Source organism: Eucalyptus grandis, chromosome 4, assembly GCF_016545825.1.
Source record: "Eucalyptus grandis isolate ANBG69807.140 chromosome 4, ASM1654582v1, whole genome shotgun sequence".
Classification (NCBI taxonomy): Eukaryota; Viridiplantae; Streptophyta; class Magnoliopsida; order Myrtales; family Myrtaceae; genus Eucalyptus; species Eucalyptus grandis.
The window spans coordinates 13887256-13912412 of NC_052615.1; the positions used below are offsets into that span (position 1 = coordinate 13887256).

At 40.1% G+C, this 25157-nt stretch overlaps 1 pseudogene; it reads left to right on the forward strand.

The window, feature by feature from the left end:
* Positions 1-4605: 4605 nt before the first annotated feature.
* LOC120292502 lies at positions 4606-20577 on the forward strand (annotated as a pseudogene).
* Positions 20578-25157: the final 4580 nt, after the last annotated feature.

Sequence of the window (25157 nt, forward strand, 5' to 3'; positions counted from 1 at the left end):
CTAATAAACGCCATAGAGATAGTCCAAATAAAAAGTATGTTTAGCATCTCCAATTAGGTCATATTGGAGAAGACAGAATTAACAAGTTGAGTAATGATGGGTATATTGATCCATCAAATTTTGAGTTATATTCGACTTGTGAGGCATGTCTTCTAAGGAAAAATGACCAAAGCGCCTTTTGTGAGATAAAGTGCGCGAGCTACTGATATATTAGGATTAATACATACAAATGTATGTGGACCAATTAATGAAACTGCTAGAGGTGGTTATAATTACTTCATTACCTTCACCAATGATCAGTCACGATGTGGTTATTTATACCTCATGAAGTATAAATCTGAATCCTTTGAAGAGTTCAAGGAATTCAAGGCCGAAGTTGAGAAACAAATAGGAAAATGTGTTAAGGCTCTTCCATCGAATCGATGGGGTGAATACCTTAGTACTGAATTCTTGGACTATCTTAAAGAGAATGGCATTTTATCACAATGGACACCTCCTTTAACTCATAATGGTGTATCTGAATGAAGAAATCATACTTTATTAGATATGGTTCGATTTATGATAAGTTACACCGATTTGCCAATATCCCTTTGGGGATATGCTCTTGTGACAACTGTATATATACTGAACAGAGTGCCGTCCAAATCTGTTCCAATTACACCCTATGAGATATGGCATAGTAGGAAACCTAGTCCTAATCATATTAAGATTTGGGGTTGTCTAGCTTTCGTGAAAAAAACTGAAAATGGAAAAATTGGAGGCAAGATCTAAACAAGGTTGCTTCATTAGATATCCAAAGGAAACTCTTGGATATTATTTCTATTTTCATTCGGACCAAAGAATTTTGATGAGCAAGCACGCTTCTTTTCTGGAGAATCAGTTCGTCCAAGAAGGTGGTGCTGGGAGGAAAATAGTCTTATAAGAAGAAAATAATGAAGTACCAAACAATTGAGTTCAGATACCAATCTTTGATTCAATGGGAGCTTTTGATACACAACCTCTTAGGAGAAGTGCGAGAACGCATGACATCCTGGATTTTTCGATTATGCTTTTAATTAAATTAATCGGGCATTTTATCGATGTGCCTATAGGGCTGTTCTCGGAGTTGATCACTCTCAAGATAACTAGACTATCTAAGGAAGCCATTAAGGAATTTTAAGGCAATAGACTTGAGAATTCAACTAGGAACCGGTTATTTGATTGTGCTCATCTTTAGAGGCCATTATGGCATAGTTAAAAATCGATCAGGGATCAGAGATAGGTCGGTTCGACTAAGATGTGTGGCTAATCTTGGGTGACCCCATTAAATTGAAAAATTCTCGTCGGCCAACACTAAACTGATTTTTCTATCGTTTTGGTACTTTGTGTCCGTATGTGAATTCTCAAGATTTTCACGACAACTGGGAGTCGCCAATGTGTTGAGTGGGTTCATTGTGGCTCGAAGAAAATCGATCACGGGTCATTTACACAAAATTTCTGAAAGCTACCCAAAGAGCCTGGTCACGCTAAAATTGCGCCGAATTGAAATTAACCGCGAATTTGAATCTGATTTCGGAAATCAAAAGTTCTCATGTCATGAGTCATTTTAGGAATGTCAACTTAGTCTCGAAGATTTTCGCAACCGAGATTTTTTGGGAAAAAGTCGTCATAGGGCGTTTTTGTCCGGAAAATGTCCTGGATCGTTTTTTTTATCGCAAATTAGGGAAGCAAGTGGAGTCAATTGGTGAGGAAAATACCAATTGGATCAATGAGGTGTTGGTTTATTTTTGAGAGGCCAAATTGGATTGATTTAAGGAAGAATAAGTGTTCAATTGGAGAAGAATCCTTGTAAAATTCGTAGCCCCCCCACCACCTATGGCTTTTGGACCATTTTAAGAGTGCAAAGAGGAGCCTTGGTGGCTGATTTTCAATCTAGGGATGCGGCTGGTGGAGGTGGATGGAAGGTGATGAGGTTGGACCAAGTGGTGGCCCCTTGCCCCCTTGTCCCCTCTTCCCTCCTTAGCACCGGCCGACCATCCTCATTTCCCTCTCCATTGTGTTGTGCGAAGACTAGAAAATCCAGAGGAGAAGCTGAAGCCACCCCGTCGCCGCCAGACCCTCGTCGCACGCCGTCTGCTGTCCTCACATGATGCCGTCGCCGCATGTGTCTCCGCCTTGCCGTGCCCAGCTCGCCGTCCCTGCGTGCTACCTTTGCATCGCCTAGCACCGTGAGGCTCGGCCAGAGCCATCCAGCCCACCTTCGATCGCCGAGCAAGCCTACCTAGGCTCGGTTTGGTTCCCTCAACCTTCCTCAGCCCGTTGTCGCCTCAAACCGAGCTTGTTTCCCTTTGTTTCAGCCTAGAACAGAACTTGAAAGAGTGGGTTTCCAACAGAACCTCGGGCCCGTTTTGAGGTTGTTCCGAACTCTGAAAGCTAGGCCCGCTTTGGAGAGAATTGAGCCCTGTTGCGTCCCCGTGGATTTGCATCGACTGGATTGTCGAACAAGTGAGTTTAACTCACTAATCCTCACTTAGTAGGTTAATGACGCTTTAAAGGTTGACTAGTTTAAGTTAAGCATGGTTTATATGGATAGTTAGATTAGATTAGTTAATTTAATTATTTACCGATGCATGTTAGGTGGATAATTAGTGTAATTAGGGCCTAGACTCACTCTAGTATTTATCTAGAGTGTTTTGAAAATTTTTCCGGTCCATCTCGGCGTTCAATTAGGCTTTTCCGAGCCTAAGTCGCATATTTGGTATTTAATAATTACTTTTCATAATTAATTAATTAATTAATTTCCAAAAATTAGACTAGGATAGCCAGCGACTAGAATTTTATGCTGATTACTGTGGTGTAATCTGTTTATTTAATTGAGCTTTAATTTATGCTGTTTGTGCATGAATTGTATTTTAGGATTTTATTCATAAATTAATTAATTTTAGTAATTATTTGGAAAATAACCGGCGTCGGTGTATAACGCCAAAAATATTTTGGTGGACCATATAAAATGGTAGGATTTATGGAAAGGAAATTATGGTATTTTGGCAATGGCCTAATGACATGTACCCACACACGAGTATTTTTATTGGGTATGAAAAAAATGATGAATTAGCTATATGATTGGAGTGGTATACTATAATGGCTTGGAGGCCCTATTTTATCATTTTTGGGCGAGCATATATTATCGGTTTTGAGTGAGCATATATAGTATACTATATTGGCTAGGGGGCCCTAATTTTTCAGCTTTGGGTGAGCATATATATAGTATACTATATTATCAACTTTGGATGAGCTTTACTTTCTATTTTTAGCTTTGGGTGAGCAGTCCTGATTTAATAGGACTTTATAGATAGTATTGAATGTACCGACCAGGGGAAGGTCGTGGTGACATGTAATCGATTAAGTTGATTGATCGATGGTTCGATTTGATTTGGTGAATTGACATGATTGGTTGAGTTTCAAGATATTGGCTTGTTGGAAGAGACTGAGGCCAAGGTAAGTCCTCTGACCCGTGTTGTGCTTAGGTAGCCCTTAGGGTGTATTTGCTTCCTAATTAGGTCTTAAGGGGTGGAACTTGCTGAGACATTGTCTCACCCCGTTGTGGGATAACATTTCAGGTCCATAAATGGCAACACCTCCAGCTCCTCTCGAGCATTTTGGTCAACCGAAGAAGTTCATAGAAATAGGTTATCACATTCCGATACACGAGCACCCTGAAGGGTTGGAATATGTGCTGATAAAGTCCACAATATGGGTTGATGTAAGGTGCCCCATCAATTCTGGGCGTGGTATCGCCATTATCATGATAGCCGAAGGGAGGGCCCTGTTATGGAATATGATATACCTCTGTATGTGATGGAGGTTGCATTCGAAAATGGGACATCGGATCCTAAGGGTGGATTGGTGGTAGATGCGAAGGATCCCAAGCTTGAAGGTGATTCTGACTCTTTGGTGTACGCAGCCGTGGGCTCCAGCTGGAGCGAAGAAGAAGGAGAGATCGTCAAGGAGGATGACGACTCAGAGTAGATGAAAACCCCCACCACTGTTTGCAGACTTTGTCTTCTAAACTTGTTTGATTGAGACTTGGCTTGGTAGTTCATCTTGTATATATTTTGCACTATGGTTTGCAATGTATATATGTGTGGTTGTGATTTTTAAGTTTCGAGTTTTTAGTCATACTTTCCTATCCTATTGTTTCATTATCTGGGGATTATTTATATGTTTCTGCATGCTCATTAAAATGAAAGGGTCGATGATGTGTCATGGCACGTTGCTAATTTAATTGACCAGGTGAGGGATGGGTGCGTGCTCGATGATCGGGGCATGACATCCTCGTTTAAGTGGTATTAGAGCAATGGTTAAGGATTGGAGTGATAATGTGCAATGGTTCATGGGATAGTAGTAGGAATAACCCCTTAAAGTAATGCTGGTGCATGTCTGTGGTAGTTGATTGGTAGAATGGCTTGTGGTTTAGATCACTCTGTTTCTAATTCGGTGTGGAATTAGAAGCAGACTTTAGTAGATAAAGCTAAGCCATTAGTGATCAAGAGCAGTGAACTCCTAATAAGAGGACTGTTAAGGCCATGACTCAGGGTAGGACGCCGACCGGGTTTGGTACGCGAGATGGCAGAGGTAAAGTGCCAGCGTAGGCTAGTGCTAGTGGAGTGGTGCCACCTCCCGTTGGTGCCGGGGTAGTAGCCCCCGGTGATCCTAGAATCGAGGGGATTATGCAAGTGCTAGAGGCCATGAGAGACGTGTTAGGATAACAGACAAGAATCAGGCCGCTGTTGCTACCGCCACTGTTACAGCTGCCATTGCCGTCGCCACTGAGGCCGTACCTGCTGCTGCACCTGTTGTTGCACTTGTTGAAGCTCAACTTGAGAATGTTGTGGTGTAGAGAGAGAGGCTGATCCACAAGTTGGTGGAGCAGTTCTTAAAGCTGAACCCGCCAAGGCTAACGGGTAATGGAGACCCCGAGGCCGCGTATCTATGGATCCAGGATTTGGAAAAAGCCTTTACACTCATGATGTGCACTGAGGTAAAGAAAGTGACCCTGGCAGTCTATTAGTTGCAGGGTAATGCCAATACCTGGTGGAGAGCCACTAGAGATACGGTATTTCCAGAAGGAGTGGTCTCGCTGTGGGATGCATTCCACAGAGCGTTCAATGAGCAGTGCTTCTCGAGGAACGTTAGGGAGTAGAAAATATAAGAGTTTTAGCATCTCCGTTAGGGGACAATGACTATTGACTAATATGGGGTCAAGTTCGCGGAGTTATCTTAGTATGCTTTGAGGCTGATTGAAGATTTGGAAGAGAAGGCTCGAAGGTTCAAGAATGGCCTTCGATAAGAATTGAAGTAGCCGTTGGTGCCGTTCGACTTGATCGATTATCGAGAAATCTATTGCCGAGCACAGCTGCTTGAAAGGAGCCTGAGCAAGTAAGTCACCTCGTTTAGATCGAGGTTTGTTTCGCACTGAGAAGGAATTCGCCATGGGAAATGGCTGGAGGTAGATTCCAAGCCCTGCCCAACAAGAAGGGTGAAGTGGGAAAATCAGGGCCGAGTCAGAATGGCCTGTGTCGCTTCTGTGGAAGGTGACATGGTTTGGCCCCGTGTTCTTGCAGACCGGTTGTTTGCTTTGGATGTGGCCAACAGGGTCATATGATTAGAGATTGTCCTAACCAACCAAGAGGACAACTACAGTTGCTATCGCCGCCACCTATGAGTCAGATTAGAGGATATGTGCCTCAGATTGTGCCACAAGGACAGCTGAGACCACCAGTTCAGGGCACGGTGTATGCCATCACACAAGGTCAGGCAGAGGCTGCACCTGATGTGATCACGGGTATGGTTTCGTTGAACAACTATCCTACTTACGCTTTATTCGACCTAGGAGCAACCCATTCCTTTATCATCGAACAATATGTTAAGTTGATAAGAGTAAGTCCTAAGTTATTGGAGTCGGCAGTTAGCATATCTACACCATTGAAGGATAAAGTTATATCTGCTTTGAGTTGTTCTGGTTGCAAGTTAGTGATTGGTGAGTGAGTGGGGAAAATAGACTTGTTAGTTCTAGTTATATATGAATTTGATTTGATAATTGGCATGGACTGGCTCACCAAGCAACAAGCTAAAATGGACTGCTATTGCAAGGCGATTCAATTTGACTCGTTAGAGGGTGAGAGCTTTGAGTTTGTCGGAAGTCGAGGAGGACCCTTGATTATCTTGATCCCGTCACCAAAGGAACCTTGTTTATTAGACGAGGGTTGTCAAGGGTACCTAGCAACTATGTCGTGGATACGACAGTTAAGGAGCTGAGGATGGAAGACATTGCTGTGGTGCATGAATTTCCAGATGTCTTTCCAAAGGAATTGCTAGGACTATCGCCAGAAAGAGAAATTGAGTTCATAATCGAGCTAGCACCCGGGACAAAGCCAATCTCTAAGCCTCCTTATTGAATGTCGTTATTTGAGTTGAAGGAACTGAAGGTGCAAATGCAAGAGTTATTGGATAAGGGATTCATTCGTCCTAGTGCATCACCTTAGGGAGCACTAATTCTATTTGTAAAGAAGAAAGATGGTTCGTTGCACCTGTGCATCGACTATCGACAACTTAATCAGGTAACGATCAAGAACAAGTATCCACTCCCGATGATCGATGATTTGTTTGATCAGTTGCAAGGAGCGTCGATATTTTTGAAAATTGACTTGAGGACATGATATCATCAGCTGAGAATCAGGAAGGAGGACATTCCAAAGTTAGCATTTTGTACTCGGTATGGTCATTACAAGTTCACTGTGATGCCATTCGGGTTGACGAATGCTCCAACTGCCTTCATGGATTTGATGAATCGAGTATTTAAGGAATACCTAGATCAATTTGTGATCGTGTTCATCAATGATATTCTGGTGTATTCGAAGAGTGATGAAGAGCATAAGAGTCATATGAGATTAGTGCTGCAAACATTAAGAGTCCATTAATTGTAAACCAAGTTTAGCAAGTGTGAGTTTTGGTTGACTCATGTTACTTTCTTAGGGCATGTGATTTCAAGCGAAGGAATCTCTATGGACCCGAGCAAGATTAAAGCGTGATCAATTGGCCAAGACCGACTACAAGGATGACAGAAATCTAAAGTTTTATGGGTTTGGCAAGTTATTACAAACGGTTTGTGGAAGGGTTCTCATCATTAGCGTTGCCATTGACAAGACTCCCAAGAAAGAAGAGAAATTTGTGTGGACAGACACAAGTGCGAGTGTAGTTTTCAAGAGTCAAGCAAAAGCTGACTATCGCAATTGTGCCGACCATTCCATATGGTCTTGGAGGATTCGAGATCTACAAAGTGATGCGTTATTCGGAGGATTGGGTTACGTGCTGATGCAACATGGCGAGTTGTTGCATACGCCTCCCGTCGCCTGAGACCTCATGAACAAAATTATCCGACGCATGACTTAGAACTCACTGCCATCATTTTTACCTTGAAGATTTAGAGACATTATTTGTGTGGAGAAATGTTTCAGATCTTCATGGACCATCAAAGCCTCAAGTACCTGTTCTCTTAGAAGGAGTTGAACATTAGACAACGCCGATTAATGGAATTGCTGAAGGACTACGACTGTGATATCTTATATCACTCGGGAAAGGCGAATAAGGTCGCTGATGCTTTGAATCGAAATTCTTCAGTTGCTCATATATTGATTAAGAAGTGGAACCTAATCGAGAGAGCTCGAGATTCGGTATTCAGGTTTGAGGTAGGCCATCTTTTGAGTATTATGACCACCCTCAGAATTGAACCGGATGTTTAGATCAGAATCAAGCTACTCCAACCAACAAACCTAGATGTGTAGAAAATTCTACAAGAGGACACTGAGAAAAGAAAGGCTAACTTTCAAATTTCTAATGAAGGAACACTGAGGTTCCGAGGACGTTTGGTTGTACATGATGATATGGAGCTTAGAGAGGATATCTTGTCAGAAGCACATCGTAATAGTTACAATATTCATCCTGGTAGTACCAAGATGTATCAGAATCTGTGTCAACACTATTGGTGGTCAGGTATAAAGGTGGACATTGCCAAGCACGTCGCCAAGTGTTTGACATGTTAGCAGGTCAAAGTTCAGCATTGTAGGCCAGGAGGACTCTTACAACTTCTTGAGATCCTAGAGTGAAAATGAGAGCATATCACGATGGATTTTGTGACTGGCCTATCGAGGAGTCAAAGGGGTAATGATTTGATTTGGGTAATAGTCGACAGATTGACAAAGTCGGCTCACCTCATTGCAGTTTGAAAGGACCTCAATTTTGATAGAAATGCAGATCTGTATGTGCATCAAGTAGTTCGTTTGCATGGAGTGTCAGTTATGATAACTTCATATCAAGACCCGAGGTTTACTGCCACCTTTTGGAAGAGCTTACAGAGTGCCTTAGGTACCAAGTTGCAGTACATTATGGCATATCATCCTCAGACGGATGGCTAGTCTGAGAGGACAATTCAGACCCTCGATGACATGCTGAGAGCTTGTGTACTAGATTTCAAAGGAAGTTGGGAAGAATAGCTACACTTGGTGGAATTTGCCTACAATAATAATTATCAATAGAGCATTTAGATGGCTCCTTTTGAAGCGTTGTATGGCAGAGTGTGCAGGACACCGATGTGTTGGGATGAAGTTGGGGAAAGGAAGATTATAGGCCCAGAGTTGGTCCAGCAGTCAATGGATGCCATTACAATGATCAAAGGTAGATTAAAGACTGCTCAGAGTAGACAGAAAAGTTACGCAGATAAGCGCCGGAGATCATTGGAATTCCAAGTTGGTGATCACATTTTTCTAAAGGTGTCACCAATGAGGGGAACTTCGCACTTTGGTAAGAAAGGCAAATTGACTCCGAGTTACGTAGGTCCATTTGAAATTCTAGAGAGAATCGAGACCCTAGTGTATCGTCTTGCGTTGCCGCCAAGACTAGCGCAAGTGCACGACGTCTTTCATGTGTCGATGTTAAGGAAGTACGGGCCTGACTCGGCCCATGTGCTTAATTTTGAAGAATTGGACGTGGATGACCGAGTGTCATATGTTGAAAGTTCGGTTCAGATCGTGGACAGGAAGGAACAAGTTCTGCGTACAAAGACCATCTCGTTGGTCAAAGTGGTATGGTAACACCATGGTACTGAAGGAGCGACGTGGGAGACTGAAGAGTTGATGAGACAGTTGTACCCCCACCTTTTTGCTTAAGTATTGTAATGGTTTAAATTTCGAGGACGGAAATTTTATAAGAGGGGAAGAGTTGTGACATCTTGGATTTTTCGATTCTACTTTCAATTAAATTAATCGGGCATTTCATTGACGCGCCTATAAGGTTGTTCTTAGAGCTGATCACTCTTGAGTTAACTAGATTATCTGGGAAGCCATTAAGGATTTTTAAGGCAATATACGGCTAATCGATTGTGCTCATCTTTAGAGGCCATTACGGCACAGTTTAAAATCGATCAGAGATCAGAGATAGGTCGGTTCGATTGAGATGTGTAGCTAATCCTGAGTGACTCCACTAAATTGAAAAGTTCTCGTCGGTCGGCACTAGATTGGTTTTTCTATCTTTTTGGTAGCCTGTGTCCGTATTTGAATCCTCAAGATTTTCACGACAACCGAGAGTTGCCAATATGTCGAGTTGGTTCATTATGGCTCGAAGAAAATCGAGTACAGGTCATTTGCACTAAAATTTCTGAAAGCTACCTGGTAGCCTAGGTCAGCTAAAATCGCGTCGAATTGAAATTAACTGCGAATTTGAATTCGATTTCAGAAATTGAAAGTTATGTTATGTCACGAGTCATTTTAGGAACGTCGACTCGCCTCTCGAAGATTTTTCTGCAAACTAAGATTTTTGGGAAAAAGTCGTCATAGAATGTTAGGGATCGTTTTTGATCGTGAATTGGGGAGGCAAGTGGAGTGAATTGGTGAGAAAAAAAATACCAATTAGATCAATGAGGTGTTTGTTGATTTTTGAGAGGCCAAATTGGATTGATTTAAGGAGGAATAATTGTCCAATTGGAGAGGAATCATTGTAAAATTCGTATCCCTCCACCACCTATGACTTTTGGACCATTTCAAGAGTGCAAAGAGGAGCCTTGGTGGCTGATTTTCATCCTAGGGATGCATCTAGTGGAGGTGGATGGTCAAGGGGACCAAGGTGATGAGGTTGGACCAAGTGGTGGCCCCCTTGCCCTCTTATCCCCTCTTCCCTCCTCAACACCGCCGACCATCCCGATTTCCCTCTCCATTGTGTTGTGCGAAGACCATAAAATCCAGAGGAGAAGCTGAAGCTAGCCTATTGTCGCCAGACCCTCGTTGCACGCCGTTTGCCGTCCTCGCACGCCGCCACCGGTGTCTTCACTTTGTCGTGCCCAGCTCGCCGTCCCCGCGTGCCGCTTGTGCACCGCCCAGCACCGTGTGCCTCGGCAAGAGCCATCCAGCCCACCTCTGACCGCCAAGCAAGCCCACCTAGGCCTAGTTTAATTCCCTCAACCTTCCTTAACCTGTTGTTGCCTCAAATAGAGCTTGTTTTCCTCTGTTTTAGCCCAGAACAGAACTAGAAAGAGTGGGTTTCTAGTAGCACCTCGGGCCCGTTTTGAGGTCGTTCCGGATCCCGAAAGCTAGGCACGCTTTGGAGAGAATCGAGCCCCATTGCGTCCCCGTCGATTTTGTACTAATCGGATCGCCGAACAAGTGAGTTTAACTCACTAATCCTTGCTTAGTAGGTTAATGACGCTTAAGGGTTGATTAGTTTAGGTTAAGCATGGTTTATGTGGATATTTAGATTAGATTAGTTAATTTAATTATTTACCGATGCATGTCAGGTGGATAGTTAGTGCAATTAGGATCTAGACAAACTCTAGTATTTATCTAGAGTGATTCGAAAATTTTCCGGGTCCATCTCGGCTTTCAATTAGGCTTTTCCGGGCTTAAAATGCATTTTTGGTATTTAATAATTGATATCCGTAATTAATTAAGTAATTAATTAATTAATTTCCAAAAATTAGATCGGGATAGCCGGTGATCGGAATTTTATGTTGATTATTGTGTTGTAATCTATTTATTTAATTGAGCTTTAATTTGTGCTTATTGTGCATGAATTGTATTTTAGGATTTTATTCCTAAATTAATTAATTTTGGTAATTAATTAAAAATAACCGAGCATCGGTTTACAATGCCAACAATATTTTGGTGAATCATATAAAATGGTGGGATTTATGAAAAAGAAATTATGGTATTTTGGCTGCAGCCGACCAATCGGGTCCTAGGGGGTTGAACTCAACCCTTAGGGCGTATTTGCTTCCTAATTGGGTCCTGGGGGTTGAACTTGCTGAAACGTCGTCACACCCCATTGTGGGATAATATTTCAAGTCCATAGATTGCAGCACCTCCAGCTCCTCCCGAGCATTTTGGTCAGTCAAAGAAGTTCACGGAAATATGTTATCACATTCCAATACATGGGCATCCTGAAGGGTTAGAATATGTGCTGATTAAAGTCCACAGTCTGGGTTGATGTGGGTGAACCCAAAAAGGTGCCCCATCAATATTGGGTATGGTATCACCATTATCATGATGGCCGAAGGAGGGCCCCGTACCGGAATCTGATATGCCTCTGTATGTGATGGAGGTTGCGTTCGGAAAGGGGACAGCAGATTCTAAGGGTGGATCGATGGTAGATGCGAAGGATCCCAAGCTCGAAGGTGATTCTAACTCTCCGGTGTACTCAGCCATGGGCTCCAGCTAGAGCGAAGAAGAAAAGATCGTTGAGGAGGATGATGACCCGGAGTAGATGAAAACCCCCACGCCTGTTTGCAGACTTTGTCTTTTGAACTTGTTTGATTTGGACCTAGCTTGGTAGTTCACCTTGTATATATTTTGCATTATGGTTTGCAATGTATATATGTATGGTTGTGATTTTTAGGTTCTGAGTTTTTAGTCATACTTTCTTATCACATTGTTTTATTGTTTGGGAATTATTTATATGCTTCTGCATGCGTATTAAAATGAAAGGGTTGGCGATGCATCCTAAGACGTCGCGAATTTAATCGACCAAGTGAGGGATGAGTGCATGCCTGAGGATTCGGGCGTGACAGAACGTCTCGCTCACCTGCTCGTTATAGATACTCGGTTGATCATATTGAACCATTATTCATTGTGAATGATAGTGATCAACTTGGTGATCCTAAAACCTATGAGGAGGCAATGTCGGACATCGATTCTGGTAAATGGCTAGAAGCCATGAAATCTGAAATGGATTCAATGTATTCCAATGAAGTTTGGACCATAATTGACCTGCCTGATGGTATTATAGCAATTGGCTCTAAATGGATATTCAAGAGGAAGATGAATGCTAAAGGTCAAATTAGAACTGTTAAAGCACGGCTGGTGGCGAAAGGATATCGTCAGAAAGAAAGAATTGATTATGATGAAACTTTCTCACTGTGGCCATGCTAAAATCCATTCGGATTATGTTGGTTATAGTCGCACACCTAGATTATGAGATATTCCATATGGATGTCAAAACGGCTTTTCAAAATGGTTTTCTTGATGAGGACATCTATATAGAATAGCCACGGGGTTTTGAATCCAATAGTGAAAAATTGAAGTGTGTAAGCTTAAGAAATCCATTTATGGACTCAAACATGCCTCCAGAAGTTGGAATATCCATTTTGATGAGGTAGTCAATTCATTTGGCTTCATCAAAAATCTGGATGAACCTTGTGTACATAAGAAGATCAGTGGGAGTGCAACTGCATTTCTAGTTTTGTATGTCGATGATATACTACTGATTGGAAATGATGTACCAATGATATCATTGATAAAACTATTCTTGTCACAGAATTTCTCCATGAAAGATTTAAGAGAGGCAACCTACATTTTAGGTATCAAGATCTATAGAGATAGATCAAGATGATTGATTGACCTCTCACAGTCTACGTACATAGACAAAGTGTTAACACGTTTTAACATGCAATGTTCCAAGAGAGGATTGTTGCATTTTAGGCAAGGGATCCGTCTTTCTAAGGAGATGTGTCCCAACACTCTTGAAGAAAGAGAGTGGATGACAAAGATACCATATACATATGCTATTGGAAGCATAATGTATGCTATGCTATGTACTAGACCTAATACTGCACATGCTATAAGTATTACTAGCAGATATCAGTCTGATCTAGAAGACTAGATAGTAGTTAAGAATATTCTTAAGTATGTGCGAAGAACTAAATATTTATTCTTGATATATGGAGAAGGAGAATTTAAAGTTATAGCTTATACAGATTCCGATTTTCAATCGGATCCTAATGACTATAAGTCCACGTTTGGGTTTGTCTTTACATTCAATGGTGGTGCATTTAGTTGGAAAAGTTCCAAACAAAGCATAACTGCCGATTCCACCACTGAGGTAGAGTATGTAGCCGCTTCTGAAGCAACAAAGAAGCTGCTTGGATGAAGAAGTTTATTTCTGAACTTGGAGTTGTTCCTTCAATTGAGCAATTGATTACATTGTTTTGTGATAACAACGGGGCGATAGCTCAAGCTAAGGAACCAAGGTCTCACCAGAAAATTGTTGGGAGAGGTGATATCGCGTTGCAGAAAATTGCCTCGGCGGAAAACGTGGCAGATCCCTTCACTAAGCCCTTACCTCAGTCTTCTTTTGAAAAGCATATTGACAAAATGGGTTTGAGGTACCAGACAAGTTGGCTTTAGTGCAAGTGGGAGATTGTTGGATGTATGCCTTAAAACTACTATATAATAGTTACATATTAGGGATTTCGGTTAAACTATCATTATTATTATTTAATTAATAGCAATGATGTATTCATTCATTTGTCCAATTATTTTATATTTATGAATGATTCCATAAGATCAGTTGCAACTAGACCTATTCTTGAGACGTCAAAAATATATGTAACGGGTTCATAGTTAGGCTGAATCTTTAAACTGTTCCTGGTCAATGGATTATTGAGTGGATATTTATAATCTTGTTGAGACTAGTGTGTTCTTAACTTCGCTATTAAGTATTTGATACTTAAGGGAATGATGAGTCGCATGTCATTAGGTATTATGATGCCTGAGTTAGAACATATGTGTTTGTATTAGACAAGTTCACTAAACGTGACGCATATGAAACAATTAACAACATGAACGCTTTTAGCATGGTTAATGTCTAATTGTTCATGCTTTGATCTTGTGTAAATAATCCTTAGACTTGAGGCATAGTGTTAATTTGTGTGTTGGGCAGGTGCACGTAATGTCGGGTCGTTAATCCGTCTTTATACCTTATGGTCATAATTTGTTCTTATACGAAGTTGCACATGTGTGCAATAGGGAATCTGTCTCCTTGTTTCATGCAAGGTATAATAATGATGTCCTATGTAATCTAATTATGACACTGCATTAAAATCTTCGGCCGGGCTTGTAACCGAAAATAAATTGTTTATGTCTCAAATAAAATGTATGTCAATTAGATTTTTGCATATAATCGAATTGGTGACTTGACAAATATTCCATGGTATTTGTTTGATCGGGACATAGTAAGACAGAGGGATTAAATTACACTGGCCAAAGTTGACAGGTTCATTATGTTCTTAAAACATTCACACTATCTAGGTAGCCATGACATATTGCTAGATGTCAATCATGGCTTGTAGGACCTAAACATTAATCGGGACAATTAATTTTTTGGGAGTACTAATATGTTAGTACAAGTCTTACTACCAGTTTAGTGATGAACCTAGGGATGCCACATACCATAAACAATTATGATAACGTGGAATAAGAGATAGATAATGTTGCAAATGTGTTTGCAACTACTGCAATCGAATTGTGTCAACTTGAAATTAAATTAAATGAAATTTAATTTAATTTGTATTATAGTTACAAGCCTATTTGTATATGATGCACATACATGCAAAATGTAAATATATGTTAATGTATTCCCAAATGTACATATAAAGATTTTCTTTTTATTTTTAAAGGGGATTGATTAATTAATCATTTATTCGTTTAATTAATTAATTAATGCCTTTTAATAACTAATAAAAATATATATATTTAAAGCTTCATGCATGTGCACGAAGCACATGCATGAAACTTGGATGGTTAGCAACCGTGACCATCATGCACGAAGTCGTGCATGAGCGAGGATGATCAGCAACCGTTGCTGATTTAAGTTTATATATTTTTAAAATGCTTTTTGGGATATAACGAAGTGTTGCTGAAAATAGAGAGAAAGTGTGCGTGTTCTTGTTGTTTTTTTTTTTTTTTTTTTTTTTTTTTTTCGAGATGCGAGAAAGAAGAGTGCTCTCTCATTCCGGCCGTGACTATAATACATCAATGATACGACAGATTGTCTCCACGAGATTGCTATCATGATCATAGTGGTGATTATTTGAAAGTTCTCTCTTACATTCAACGTCCATTGTTGGTGTGTCTGAACTAGAGGTCCAACGTTTGTGGGGCTCGAACTGTAGAACATCCAAACCAATTTGTTTAAAGCGTGCTTCGAGAGGTAATTTGTTTAACTCTTTTTTTTTTATATATTTCCTATTTTTTATTAAAACGCATGAACAACGCCTTCGGAGAATTATGTATAAAATATATTATCTTTGTTTCCGCTGCATTTTTTTTTTGTTAATTTTACCTATACATGATTTATGAAACCCCAACACCCCCACTTTTTCTTTTGTCTCTCTCTCTCCTCTTTCCACCTCTCTTGGCCGAAACCCCCTCTTCTTCTCTTGTTCTTGTTCTTCTTCTTCCTTCCTCTTGCTGGCTACTTTGCTTCACCCACCACCACATCGCCGCCCCATGCCCCACTCACCACTACCTCTTGGCCACCGAACCCCCCACCCACCGCTCGTCCGACGAGCCGTCTCACCGTTGAGCCCGACGAGCTGTCGCGCCGTTCGTGCCGCTGTGAGCCACCGCCGCCATCCCTAAGCCACCATCACCACCTCTTGCTGCCGCTCGCCGGCCGTGCAGGGGCCGTCATTGCTTCGAACCGCCACCACCTTTGCCCGAACCGAGCTCTTCCCTCCTTGGCCATGGGTTGAGCCGCGACCACCATTGTCTTTGCCATGCCGTTGGTGCCACCATTGGTGCTGTGAGACTCGTGCCTTCGTTGCTGTCGCGCTGCCGACGCCACGTGCTCTCCATTGCCGTACATCCCTCGACACTACCATTGGATGCTGTCATCCCTCGCTTGCCTCACCGCTTAAACGTAATTCCTATTCACCATACAAAGCAAAAAATAATTGAAATCTAAGCTGCCAGATCTTTGGGGAAAAAGTGTTCTCTTGTGTTTCATGAGAGGAAGTCGCATTTTAGCATCCTGTCTATTCTGTTTTAATAAGCAATTCCAATACTTGCAACAGCTGATGGAGTGAAATACTATGATATCATTGAGGGAAAGGGTTTAGTAGCTACAAAAGGATTGACAGTCCAGGTTTGTTGATGTTGGTTTTCTATTTATATTTCCTTGAGCAATATATGAACTGGTAACATTTTGTGTTCAATCCTCAGTTACATGTGCATTTTGACTGTATTTATCATGGTACTACGGCTGTATCAAGTCGAGAATCTAAGCTTTTAGCTAGAAATCACATAATTGCTCAGGTCTTATACTTTGGATTTTCTTTTTTCATTTCATTTTGTTTTTTGTTACAAAGAATTTCCCTCATTTCTGACTTGTGCCTTATCTGGACAAATGCTTTGCTAATGTGCAAGCTTACTTGGCATTATTAGCCATATGAATTCAAGGTAGGATCTCTTCCGGAAAGGAACTGTCGCGACCAAATTTTTCGGGGTGAACCACCTAGAGTTTGGCTAATGGATTGTTAAGCCTAGACTTAACTCGGGCTCTCCCAAGCCCATACCAATTCGCGACTTAGGTTTAAGTTTTTAACATGCAAATGGATTTTATCTAGAAGTTGCCACTAATTTATTTTTGGTGGGTCGATTAGAAACTAAATAAAGTAGTAGGAGTTTTACTTTACTCCTACAAACTAGAGACCATGGGTACGGGGACTTAGTTACACTAGATTTCTCTAATACCCTTTCGGTACCATTCTTTTATTTTCAAAAATGTTTGGCAATCAGTTTAAATTGATTTTAAATCATTTTCCTTAACATGTGAGGTGATCATGCGAGTCCGCAAACCACCAATTTAACACCCAAGAAAGCAATAAATAAATTGCATGACTTACCTCATAGCAACGAAAGCATCTGCGTTGTTAGATCAGAATCCACATCAACAATCTAAAATATGGTTTCTAATTAACACGCATTTTTTGTTTTCACTTAATTAATGAAAGTCATGCAATATGCAATGCAATGACGTACAAAATTTTTAACTACAATGACATGCAACATGCAACTTAACATGTGAATTATATGTCACGCAACGTTTATTAAATGACCTAATCTAATAGTAGGAAATTTTCAAATTAAATGGACCTAGCAATAATCACTAAATGACATGCATTTCATGAACCTAATTCTATAGGACATGCGCATGATTTTTTCTATTTATTTTTTTTATAAAAATTCATAATTAAAAATAACTAACAATAAAAATCTAACTAAAGTGAGATATTATCTATTTTAAGTTAGGAAATAGACTAATCTGAATCCTATCTTAACTTAGAATTTTATCTCGACATGCAATTTAATTCAAAGATATTATCTAATCTAGATATCATCTAAACATGCATTTTAATATAATTAGAAAAGAATCTAACTACTCTATCATGCGATTCTATCTAGGAAATCAATTCTAATCTGCATGATATGCAAATGCAAATTTTTTTGTATTTTGGGATAAATAAAGCAATTAAATGATAAAACACCAAATCATTCGCAATCACCAAAGGTATCATACATTGTTCAGATCAAGGGATAATATCTCGCTAATAAAATAGATAAATTGATCTTAAGCCTTAAAGATCAAGATATCAATTTTATTCCCGCTTGATTAATTATTTCATATAAAGCCTTATAGATGGAATAAAAAATCGGCGTGCGGTTGCGAATTAGGCAAATAACCTTAATCAAGAAATACGTCTATCACTTATAAATGTACATGTTATAATCTAAAAGACGTATATTAGGCGGCGAATAAATTAGGCACGAGTATCTTACCAAAATTTGAAGATAATTTCCGAATTCAGGCCTAACGCGATCGGGGTTGCAATTGGGAATGGCGGTGGGTGATTGGCTCCCAGCAGCAGTTGCTCATGTTGGTGTGGACTTCTCGGCTTGAGCTAGTCGGTAGCCGGCAAAACTCGCGACACGACCGTTGAGGGTGATGCCAGCAAGGACAAGCGACAGCGGGCAGACTTGGGCGACAACGAACGCAGAAGACCTTTGGGATTATTGGGGCTCCTTGGTGCATGGACAATCACTGAAAATACCTGCACAAAGAAGAGCGATAAAGAACTCTCTGAATTGAAGTACGCTGAGAAACAAAGTAAAAATAATTTGCTGGTTTTTGCTAAGGGGCTTGCGGGCTTGTTTGTTCAATCTGCAGGTATTGGCATCAAGGCTTCGCAATATGCTTTTTCTATATTTTTTCCCTTTTTACTTGCATTAAGCGAGGCCACACAAACCACAACTTTTGCTGTCTTCTTTCGTCGAGTGTGGACGAAGACCAAAAGATAGCAACATCCACCGTCTTCTTCCCCCCTTTCGCAAGGTCACGTGTGTTGCGCCCACTATTCTTTTCACTCGCAATCTGGTATCTTTCTGTTTGACTGAGTCTTCAACCCCACTCAATTTCTTGAAGACCTCATCATATCCTCCCCTGGGCGTCCAGGACGTGCGTTGCCGGCGATATCTTAATCACAGGCTTGTGAATAGCCGGGGAGGCGCCGATTGCGATTGTGAAAGTTACGTAACCTGCAAAAGAAACAAAGAAACAAAACTTGCCAAAGCTAAATTGTGAGTCAACTAGCGGAACATGTATAGGTGCAACAAGCTGCTGTTGCGGATCGTCGGGCGAGGACTGGACACCGCGAAGTTGATGGATTTTTACGTCAGTCTCTCCATACTGTGAAGACTCCTTTTGGCATCTTCTGCAAAGTGGTGAACCTCCAACGGGGGTGAAGCTCGCTCTTCAATGCTCTCAATTATGGCTGCCGTGTATTCTTTGAAGCTCTCTCTCTCCTTCCGGTGTCTTTTATCTGTGTGGCCTCTATGTCTTTCTCCCCGGAAGAGAGTCCACTTTCTTGGCTTTTTATGCTTGCTTTCTTTTTTGCTTCTTACGCATCTTTTTTTCTTTGAGATAATCTTAATCGATTTAAATCTTGCCCTGTCCAATTTCCTTTCCTCTGAGGAATGTTCAAAATATATTTTACTCTGACTTCTTTCCTTTTTTTGCTTGTGCCCGTGGGTGCCTAAAGATGGTCTTCGATTATATTCCCCATGTTGACCGATCCCACTTCTTGTAATCTATATATTTTCCTTGCACGAAGAGGCGAACTTGCAGATCTTCTTTCATTTTCCTTTTTCCCCTTTATTTCTTTCCCATAGCTAAAAGATTCAGCCCCCACTCAAATATCATGCGCATTCCAATGAAATCTTTGCATGCATAACTTTAGCCATCAAAGAAATAATGGGCTTGGCCAAATTTTTTTGTCAACTCACCAAATAGAAGCTCAGAACCATCGAGTCGAACACATTCGTCACCGATCCAAATAAATGCACCTAAAATTATATGCTATGCAATTAATTAATAATTTTTTAGGAGTTAAAAATTAATTCCTAATTTTTAATGCGATAAATGACTAAATAGGTCGTCAAAATTTAGGTGTCAACAGGAACGCAAGCGTGGATTTGTAGATAATTCAAATGAATTATTTTCAGCATAGGTAGCTCCCAAGCAGCCACCTGCTATGTACTCGATAACAGAAGGGATGAAAGTGGGTGGAAAGGTGATTTTCTCTTGGTTCCCAACAGCAGTAAATATTCACCAATATGGCTAGTTTGCCATTCAGTACTTGAATTGCTTACCCTTAGTCATTGAATTGCTTACCCTTTGACTAGTGCTGTTGTATTTTCCTTGTAATATCTTCTCTATCTTATTGTTCTTGAACTTTCGTCCTTTTTCAAAGAACAGTGATCGTTCCTCCAAAGGCTGGCTATGGTCAGAAGGGAATGGCTGAGATACCGGTAGTCTTTGTATTCTTGATCATGACTAACAATCATTTTTGTTGTGACATGAGTACCTTTATTATGGCCATCAAATCAGCAGGTCATCAAATGATGTCATTGGGAATTAACAAACTTTGTGTTTAGGATATGAACATACCACCAAATGCCTATTTCTTAGAGCTTGCTTGAATTTTATTGCGTCTTTTAAGATTTCAATTCCAATCCTAACTGAGGTTTTTAGTGTATTTGCCCGCTAGCTGGAGTTCAGCTGCATTTGGCATCCTTGAAAGTGTCATTACATGTTGTTAAAAGGTAAATATGATTTATTCCCGAGAGTAATTGTGTTTTCTTTTTCCAGCCAGGAGCCACCTTTGAACTAAATATTGAGCTTCTACAAGTAGAACAACCTGAAAGAAGCCAGACTTAGCATTGGGTGAGCCAGACCATGAGGAGATGGAGTTGATATAATGCTGAAATTTTGTCTATTTTTCTTCTAACAGAAGGTAGATGAGTTAGCAGAGGGATCCTTATGGGCAAAGTGATTAGTCAAATTGAAATTGTGACTCTCCAATTTCTACATATGTTGTCTGTATCAAAAAAGCCCCTACACATTTTGTATGTATCTACTAGGATTTTGGAATTCAACGAAACACCTTCTTCATCTTTTTCATCTTCTTATATTCTTGTTCTAATACTACATAATTCACTAATATTGTTCAAATTCCAGGCATGATACTTGAGATGCATTTGAGAGTGGTCTCTAAGTCTCTATTTGTTTTCTAGGGTTCTTATTCTAATGCTTTCTTATTGTCTTAGGTAATTAAACCAACGGTGTTGATTGGAACATCAGGCGTGGAAGCACTTTTATGGAAGATGTGGTTGAGGCTATGGCAATTTATGGACATAGAAGCTTTGGTTTGTCTTTTTCCTTCTTCGTTATAGTTCAAATCTGAAAATGAAAAAAAAAAAAAAAAAAACCTGTTGGAACTTGGAACTGACCCCGAAACCTGTGACAGGGTAGGTTCCAAGTTCCAAAAAATGAGGAACTTGTACCTGAGAGTAGGTTCCAAGTTCTAGATGGAACCGAACCGGAACTGGGAATCGCTCACCCCTATCTTCCAATGCGAACGCAAGCCGTTTTTTATCGACGTTGATGGATAATGGCATGTGCGCAATAATATAGGAAAATAAATTTTGAAATTATAAAATATAAAAATGTTTATGTGAGGCATCAATTGTGAAATGGCTCATTTCTTTTTTCTTTCTTTTTACCAAAAATTAAGGATTTGATCTTTGGTGGTTACTAGTGAAAAGGCTAGTACGAGCACTTAGAGGATGGTGAATAGGTTATCAAAGAAGTTTTTGCAAATCTTATCAAAACAAATTAACTTCTAAGAATAATAAACTGAAATTGTGAACAACTATAAACAGTTATATAGAGCTACAATTTAAAGTAAAGAGTTTAGAGATAGAGAATCAAGATAGAAGGTTTATAGTGGTTCGACTTAGATTAAGCCTACGTCTACTCTCCCGCACTGACAGCCCACTAGCTGGATTCCACTAAGAATCAAAAGAGATTTTACAGTATCGCATCCTATTTCACAGTGTAGAGACTCTACTACACTTCCTCAAGGTCTCACAAGTATCTAATCTCTCTTTTGAGTACAAACTTAAGCTCAACAATTGAAACAGTAAAGAACAAAGAGCTTCAGACTTTGGAATTTCTCTATCATTCACACACTCGAATAACTGGAGTGTCTTCCTTATATATTCTTCCATGCCTTCATAACCGTTGGCACCTTCCAAAGGAGTTCTTTCAATCAACCCGTTGGACAGAATCAATTTGGAAGATTTCGAGTTATTTAATGAATATGATGATAGTCCACCAATCCTGCTTGCCTATACAATCAAGATCTAGGTTTCCATAAGTAGAACATTTCAAGTATATTTCGTCAGTTAACAAATCTAAAATACTCGAATTAATTTCAATACAAATAATAGATCTCGAGGTGCAATCTCCAGCTGTGAGATCTTCTTCAACCGTACGAATCAAACCCTTAAAGATATACTTGCATCTGGATAAGTCTTCTTGAAAGGATAATACTTTTCTTCCTCGGTCTGGAAACTATCAATGAGGGTAAACTTTAAATCTTGAGTCTGGAGGTCTTCAGACTTTGATTATAAAGTCTTCAAGTCTTCAGACTAGACTAATGGAAACGTTTTGTCAACTTCAAAACAAATAGAGAAGTTTTCTCCAACAATCTTCCCATTTTTTATGGTGACAAAACTTTCCTGCAGATTTGGATACTTTAGACCTGCAAGACATCACTTAAGCAAACAAAGATATCTCATAAAAGATAAGTATATTATGATAAAGATAGTAGCAATTATGCATCCATAGAAAACAAGTTAGTCCTATAAAATCAACTATCCTTATCAAAATTATCATCGCTTAAGATACTGCAAGCATTAAAAGATCAAGCTAGTCCAAACCAATCACAGTCAAACAAAAGATAACAGTCCAAAAAATAAAAATAATCAAAGTCAAGCCAAATCAAAATTAGAGTAGTCAAATCTGCACTAACTTCTCCCCATTTTTGTCAGCAGCAAAAAGTAGAGAATAAAAAGAGAATTGGATAAAATTAAGGTTGCTTAGGAATGCGAACGAGCTAGAAATCTCCCATAGACTTGATAGTCTCCTCCAAGGCTTTCAAATCCTCCTTCGCCTGCACTAAAGTCTCACCCTTTGCGGTAGCTTGAACTTGAAGATTAAGGGCTTGAAGAGCATTCTGCATGTTCTAAAATTCATATCCCAATGCATAAATCTGACCTTTGATCTCCAGAATAAGTTCAAACAACCTTTTAACGTCTGCTGAGTTATTAGTTTGAGTGCTTACTTCAGCATGATCAGTTTGTGGAGTGTTGCTGGATGATGGAACTTCAACACGAACACCCAGACTTGGAGATGAAGCCTCATTACCTTCTTCAGGAAAATGAGAGGCATATGCTTTCTCTGGATCGACAGGAGAACGACTAACATCATCACTGGTAAAAACAAGTGAAGGAGTACCTCTTTTATTAGCAGCTCCCCCTATTTCATTGCCTTCAGGTGGAGAAAAGTATTCTTCTTGCTCTGGTTCTTCTTCAATGTCATGATGATCTTATCTTTTTTCCTCTGCTGGAGAATCACCATGACTTTCTTCTTCTGTTTGTTCTCCTCTTCGCTCTTCTTCTTCTTTCCTCATCGTTTCCCTCTCTTCACTTCTCTGCTTTGTCTCCTCTCTGTCTTGGTTTTCTCGAGTCTTTGTCACAGGAACAAGACGCTGTAAGTTCTTTAAGGCAAGAGCTAAGATAGTGATGTCATCCTCATCTTCCTCATCATGCGAGATGAGGGCTCCCCTCTTCTTAGATGGAGTTGTCATGGGCTCCTTCCCTTTTCTTTTTACAGCCATAGGGTCTTGTCGAGTCTTGACAGGTGTCTTCTCCTTAAATTTCTCTATAGCCTTGTTTAACTCCTTTAGACGCATCTTTGAAACCATCTTCATTCTTACCACCATTGGATCACTGGTTCAAACACATAGAATTCTAGGTGGCTGAATGTTAAGATGTTTGAATAGATGAGTAACAAGAGCAGAGTAAGGAAGTTGTCCCTTGTCCTTGACCATTGATTAATACATGTGAAACATTATGGTATCAGGCAGAGAACTTGTAACCAATGTTGATGGCATACGTCAGCTTCGCTTCAGAATTGGAGACATCCGTCTTTGATGTGGATTTGGGTCTGAGACAGTTAATCACAATATTATGGAGCAAGACATTGAGGTACTCATCCTTGAATACGAAATCCGGCCTTCTGCAATTGTATCTCGAACAAGCTCCAAAGTGGCATGACCAATAGACACGTTGATTGTTTGGAAAATCCCTCTCTCCACCCCAATCACATCAGCTAGAGTGTCCATATCTACCACATAATCCTGATCTCTAATATTGAAGGAAAATCTATTCACATCTAAAAAGCTTAGATTGGAATAGAAATATGCCGTAAGTTCTAGATAAGCCACAGTTGTCTCAGAGCAGAATCATTCAAGTTGAAGCAAAGAAAACTTCTCCCATAACTTTATGTTCAATGAATCGAGAAAATCGAAATCCACACACCTTCGGTTCATCACCCCTCGCTTTAATAGTTTAGCATAAACTCGCTTGTGTTCCTCAGAACGAAACAGATCCGTTCTACTTCCTCGAATTTTTGTAGCAACACCCATCCTAGGCTTAAAATGAGTGAACGTCTTTTCATTGTCATATTTACCCTCAGGTTGATTAAATCCTCCAAAACGTGGATCACTTGGGAAATTTGCAAAAGCCCTTTCTGCCGAACAAGCAGGAGCGATTCCCAATCGTTCCATCGTTCTTAGAAAATCGGTTTCATTTTGGTACCATTTTTCTTTCAAAAATTCATCAATAAAGGTCATTAGAGAACCACCTTCCTTCAGGGCGGTGTAGAGTTTGAAAGTAAATGTAGGCTTAAGAGTCCTTACAGGTTCGACATCCTCAATAATTTCTTCCTCTGCCTGTTTTTGCGGAGGCTCTTGTGGTCTAGCTTGAGAAGAATGTCGTGGTTGAGAATGTTGTTGTTGACATTGCTGCTGCCTTGAAGAGTCTTCTTCCTCGATCAGATCGAAGTGCGTAGGACCCTCACGCATATGTTGTGGTCTCCTGCTTGCAATCCTTGGGGACTTTCTTTGGGAAGACATTGTCTCAGTCTTTGAGATAATTTTTTGAACTCGATTCGCGAGAAAGATGAAAATTTTAAGGATTAAACTAGAGAGAAAAAGTAAGAAAGTGAAGTTCTGTGCTCTAGGGTTTGTGAGTAAAAATGAAGAAGAAAGACAGTATATAAAGCAGTCGAAACGAGGTATACAGATCGTCATAAAAGGAAAAATAAAAATGTCTTTTAAAAAATAACTGCATTTTTGAAAATAGATAACTGTCATTTCAAAAAGATAACTT